General features: G+C 36.3%; 1 long non-coding RNA gene across 1 annotated transcript; it reads right to left on the bottom strand.

Moving 5' to 3' along the window:
- Nucleotides 1–389: 389 nt before the first annotated feature.
- LOC121667004 lies at nucleotides 390–5,328 on the bottom strand. Its single transcript, XR_006016874.1, has 3 exons — nucleotides 4,251–5,328; nucleotides 1,836–1,992; nucleotides 390–1,021 (listed from the first exon to the last, which is right to left on the bottom strand). It is a non-coding gene; the product is annotated as an uncharacterized LOC121667004 (long non-coding RNA).
- Nucleotides 5,329–6,009: the final 681 nt, after the last annotated feature.

Raw genomic sequence — 6,009 nt, 5'->3', positions numbered from 1 at the left:
GTATCCTGACTTCTGTAAAGGTTCATTGGATTTTCCATGGTTTGTTGCCCATGGAAAGACAGTTTGGAGGAAAAAAAAAAGAAAGATAATACACACTGAGTATTCTGGAAGCACATAAGCACTAATGCTGTACACTTAAACTGTCTCTGGTAAATAACAGTAAGGAGGAAACATTTCTGTATGCACTACATGGTTGCATTTTCATATCGACTAGACTAGTTTATGAGCTGCATGTCAACTGTTTACAAGTAGGACTGCTTCTGTATTTAAGTGGTGTACACTATGAAATTCAAGGGATTTAAAATGCTATCTGTGTTCTGTCTCATGTACAGGGTGATAGACACCCTTCATTTGTAAGCATTAGCAAAATGAGATGCAGTTGCAGAAAATGTAATTGGATCATCTTTGTATTTTATATCAGCATGTCTAAGTGCTGTTAAAAGATGTGCAATGCATACAATGCAATCTGACAGCAAATAGAGTAGCTGTTGTAGGCATGACAAATAATAGCAGACTTCACTTTTCATTGTCATTCTTACACAAGCAATATCCGATAAACAAGGAAGCTATAACACTGCCTAGAAACTTATTCGTTTCAAAACCTTTCCTATGTTATGTCCATAATCACAGTTCCATTGTGGAAACATGGAAGGCTGTCTCTGTTTCCAATCAGAGAAATTCTATTTTAAACAAACTCATCTTTACTTATAATTACCTTGAAACTTGGAATTATGCATCATGAAATGATGTGAAAGACTCAGAGTATTATATTTTTGAACTCAATATTAGTCCACCAATAAAACAAGCTAATCATTGCATGAGCTGCTATCTGCATTTTTAAGGAGCTCATTAGTGTCATCACTAGACACAGTTGTATAATTTGAAGATTACTTCAGTCTTTCTTTTGGCAACAGCATGAGTTTTTATCCCTTCATTCACATTGCCTCCTTGCTTCAAAATAATTGACTCGAGGTAAATCAATCTTGGCAAGATATTCCCAAGGATCAAGTTTCCAGCTAAGCTGTTAAAGAAAAGACCATGGAAAATGATGAGTCTTGTGTCACAAGCTGTGCAGGTAAAAATCCTTCAAGGCCCAAGGACTAGGCTGCTTGAAGAGCTGCTACTGACTAAGTGCAGCAACCAACTTCCCAGATCACTCCCTCCTTTCACAGTACCTGTAGGAGCAAGAGAAAAGGAAGGTGTTCTAATTACATTGCTGTATCCCGTTACATACTAGGACACACACAAGTATCAGAGTGGAAGGCACTGAAAGAGATTATAGTGTTGGCGATGGTCACATTAAGAACTAAGGAAGTCTCTTCAAGGAAACCTCTTTTACTAGAACTCTGTTCTAGCAGAGAGTTTCAAGTTTACCAGTTCCAGTAGGTTTATTCGATGTTTTTGTATTTACTTTGTGCTTAATGAATACCTTTAAAAAACAACAAAAAAAGTGGTCTATTTTTCTTTTTTCCTCAGCAAAAAGATGTATAAAACCCACATAAACTGGGTTTGGGTGGATTTTTTGGGTTCACTTTTCATGGCATTACAGTATCTCATTCCTCCCTTTAAAATATGAAGCAAACTAAAGTCATTACTTTGTAGAAAGTGAGGGCTGGAATTTAGAAAAAGCAGAGGGAACAAGAAATTAGTAAGCTGAAAAGAGCATAGAGAGCTGAAAGTTTGTTTTGCTAATTTAGCACCTACTTTTTTGATCAAGGATGGTCTCCCTCAACCAACAACTGAAGTCCTAAATTTTTGCAGCTGATTCATGAACGCAAATGTGGCATTAGACCTATGCAAGACATATATGACATTTTCAGGTCCAGTGGAAATACCTGTGAAACTATTCCTCCTCTGAGTTCACCAAAGACATGAGGGTGCTATTTGCTGTGTGTAATGCACACACAGCCAAACATTCCCTTGTTCCAATGTCGTGAGGAGCAGTCTCATAGCAGAGGATATCTGTGCAGAGTGCTGACTGTAGAGCAACCACTAAAATATAAAAAATAAATTTCAAAAAAGTGCTTAATTTACCGTATTTAATTTATGAACCTACAAATCAGATGAGCACCCAAAGCAGTTTGGGAATACACTTCTCTTTCAAGGACGTGCAAATGCAAATTACACTAACTAAAACACTTGTTCTACCATGGTTTTATGAGATCTTGAATGAAAAACAGAAAAGTAAGCAGGTAAGGAAAAAATAGAAAGCATTTTATGTACCTACTTGTCAAGTGCACAATGTTTTTAACTGGAAAAATTACTTTCTGGATGCCCTTGGGGCTACAAAAAGTTCTGAACCTTGCAAAAAGTGAAGCAGTGATTATAAACTGGCTGGTAAAAGGCAGATCCCAAAACACCAGGCAGCTGCTTTTTATTTCAGATGTCACCAAAACCCAGACCTTTTCCATTCTGCTGATAAGTAACTAAACATTTTTATATAAGAACTTACAGCAGGAATTTCAATCACCCAACCTAGTATTTACAACTAGAGTATACAACCCCTCAGTGTAGCCTACTTAAAACTGCCTATAAGAGAATTCATTACATTCTGTGCATTAACCTCCTTCTGCCTGTTATGATTCACTCTTGGCTGCTGTGTCTGAATGGCTGCTGGGTTTGTCTATTTTATCTTAGAATCAATTAATTTTCCTCTGCCTTCAATATGCACTTATTGTACAGAATAAACGTGCCCCAAACAAAGAGGTAGAAACTTAGCATGGATTTAAACATTGTCTATTACATAAAAGTAAGAAATGCAGTCCTGAATTACCACCTATTTTTTTTGTTAAACTACAGAGTGGCAGAGAAGGATCCTGCAATATTGGCAATATTGAATTAAAATAAAGTCAAGAATTTTTCTGTGTATAAACATACTCATTATTAAAATTAGGGAATAACTGAGCTAAATTTCTTACCAAGTTTCAAAAATTTTTGAAAAGTTTTGAAATTATGAAATTTGGGATTGAAACAGGAATTACGGCTTCTCCTCTCAAGAGGAGACTAAGTATGACCCAGCTCTTGGTAGAACATATATTTTTATTTAAACAGCAAGTTGCTTTTAGACTGATTTCTAGAATATTTCCATTTGTTATTACTTTTTCATTGCAATATAATTTCAAAAAGTTAGGTTTAACAGTAAGACTTTGAGGCTTCTCTTGAAATGACCAAGTGAAACTGTCAAGGTGCTGAAAAAACCTGTTCAAAATTATCCAAGAGTCTGAAACTGTTTTAGTCAATGTGTAAAGTGAATGACAAAAATATTAATAATTTAATGAATTTATTTAATGTACTTTTAAAAACAGCAATGGCTTTTTAATTCATAAATTAAATGAATGCAAAGTTGCATTCATCAGATGTATATAAAAATTCATTCTGGTAATTCTGGTAATCATCAGAAAGGAATGAATAAACTTAGACATGTAGCAAATTCACTATAAAGTCCTTTCTGAGGATTATGCAAGCTTCACAGAAGAACAGAATTTTGAAGAAGAAAATAGGTCAGGAAGACATTCTGATGGACAGGCACCAGGACAGAAGAGCTCCATGGAAAGAGACCAGACACCAGAATAACACTGCAAAAAGTTCAAACCCTTTGACTCAAATGTGAAAATAAGAATGATTATTCCTGATTTCTAATACTGGCAGAAAAGTCAAATATGAAACTGTGATTGCATTTACCTGTGCGTCGAGGGATCACTCAGTGAGTGATGAGGAGCGGAGAAACACTGAGGGCAAGGAAAACATAGTGCCAAGAAACATGCAATATCCCATCCAGTAATTATATTCAGATGTATCCAGATGTTAATGTAGTTTGAAACTAAAGACTGCATTTATTTTTGCATTGACTGTTCTCTTTTCCAAAACCTTCTCAAGCACAGGAATGGCCAGGGGAAAAGGAGCTCAGCTGCCTGGGGGTGGAGGAGCTGGCAGCCCCCAGAGCAGTATTTCCCATCAGTGCCTTTGCTCCCCTGGGAGTTCTGGGACCAAATTCTTTAGAATCCCCTTTTGGATGAATCCAGGGTCTGCTCCAAGAGAACAATCTGAGGAAAAATCTGCCCAGATACAACTACTATCACATCTGATCCAGTAAGGGATTTTACAGGAAACAGCATAAAATCTTCCTTTGCCTTGCTTTGCCTATATTTACATACAAAAATGTTCATGTCAATGTAAGCAGTTCTTTCCTGACCAACAACAGAGAAGGAGAAAAAAAAGGAAAAAGAGAGAGTGAAGGTGACAGCACTTACCATTTCTTTATAAATTTTTATTAGAAATCCTCTCCTCAAGGTAATTGGATCATTTCTCTTTTCCACAGAGCTGAGACAAAGAAATGAGAGAGAAATATAAAAATATGTCTGTGACAGAGTGTAGAAATTTAACAGAAGGATTTGGAAGTACTCTGGAGAGGAAAGAAGGAGATAGATTTAGTTATTTTTACAGTTCAGTGCTGTTAAAGTTTTGTAATACTGAGAAATAAAGCAGAATTCATGTTTATGTTGGTTTGAACATGCTGAGAAGGGAGGCTTTTAAACTTGTCATTAATAATACCTTCTTGAGGTCTTTCCTACAGCCAATTTATTGGCCTAAAAAGTACACTGTACCTTTAGAGCTTCAGAGATTTTCATTCCTTGATCACCCAGACTTGCATGAGTATCCTGAGGTTCAACACAATCCAGGCTATGCTGCTGTGGAGCCTTCACAGCCAAAGAAAGAGTCTGGGTCTCTGTGACAGGGACTGGAATGGATCCCAAAGGAAAAAGAAACATGGGGGAACCGTGAAACTGTCTAAGTGTGTACATTAGATTATGTGAAACACTAACATCTCTTTTGGCCAGTAACTTGACAGCTTTAAGTCTGATACTTAAGCCTGATGCTTTTATTGTGTGGATATGAAAAATATCCATTGAGATGGATGGCTGCAGGCCTGGGGTTTTTTGTGGGTTTTGTTGTTGTTTTTATCGTGGTTTGGTTTGGTTTTTAATTCTGGAAAGAAACTTCCACTGCAAGCCATTTGGCTGATTCTCAATGACAAGGTAAAAATGAGGGATCCCAACCAACTGCTAGTTCCCAATTTCATTGCAAGGGAAAGGGATTCGATGCTTTGTGGGACTCAACCTTCCTGAAATTAGGTATAGAATAATCAAAAGCAAATATATTCAGACTTCCATATGCTCAAAATAACAATCAGAATTGAATTGCAGTAGTTCCACCCATTTCTGATGAAAAGGAACCTTGCAATAATTAGAAAACTCAATAGTAAGGTATACACATGCCTTCTACATCCAAACACTGCTTGTGTTTCCACATTATTTTGAATGAGGCTAGGCACAGTGGGGCTAAGGTAGAATTGTACCGATATGTAGAGGAAGAAGGCAATTCTAAATAAAATATAAACAAAATATATGGAGGTCATTGGTCCAAAATGTTTTGTCTTAGTCCCTTAAAATTAAAATAATCGAGGGGCTATGTTGTGTAAATATATAGAAAGTTTATTACTGTGTAATGATGACATGAAAAAAAGACCTTGAAGTTTCTCTTCTACTCTCTAAACAAATATAAAATTACATAGATTTCTAATTATTAAGGAAATTGTCTCCACTGGTTTCACATAGACCTCACTGGGTATAAAATCAATGCCTTTCATATCACTGTGACTGGCAGGGTATGCAGGAAACATCTATTTCCTATACCTTTTCCTGAAAGGGGGCAGCTGACAGCTACAAGGGAGAGCTGTTGTAATTGACAATGAAGACATAGGTTTAGTTAGCCATTCTGACTGGAAAGTGTAGTTAAAAAGTTATTTTTGAAATTCTTACATGTTATCTTGTTTGTATACCCTATGTAAAATAAACTTTGTTTAAGCAATAGAACATAATTAGGGTTAAAAGAGATGTAGAGTACGGATTTGCAATAAAAGCAACAACTTCCTTATCACACCATCTTCTTATGGTTATTTTCTACACCAATTGAAAATGGCCAGAAAACTGAAGGCACTAGAATTCTATG

Source organism: Corvus kubaryi, unplaced genomic scaffold (genome assembly GCF_017639235.1).
Source record: "Corvus kubaryi isolate FWS band 111438036 unplaced genomic scaffold, C.kubaryi_AGA036_p1.0 37354, whole genome shotgun sequence".
Classification (NCBI taxonomy): domain Eukaryota; kingdom Metazoa; phylum Chordata; class Aves; order Passeriformes; family Corvidae; genus Corvus; species Corvus kubaryi.
Note: the sequence above shows the minus strand (reverse complement) of the source record. Positions and strands in the feature narration are given on the sequence as shown.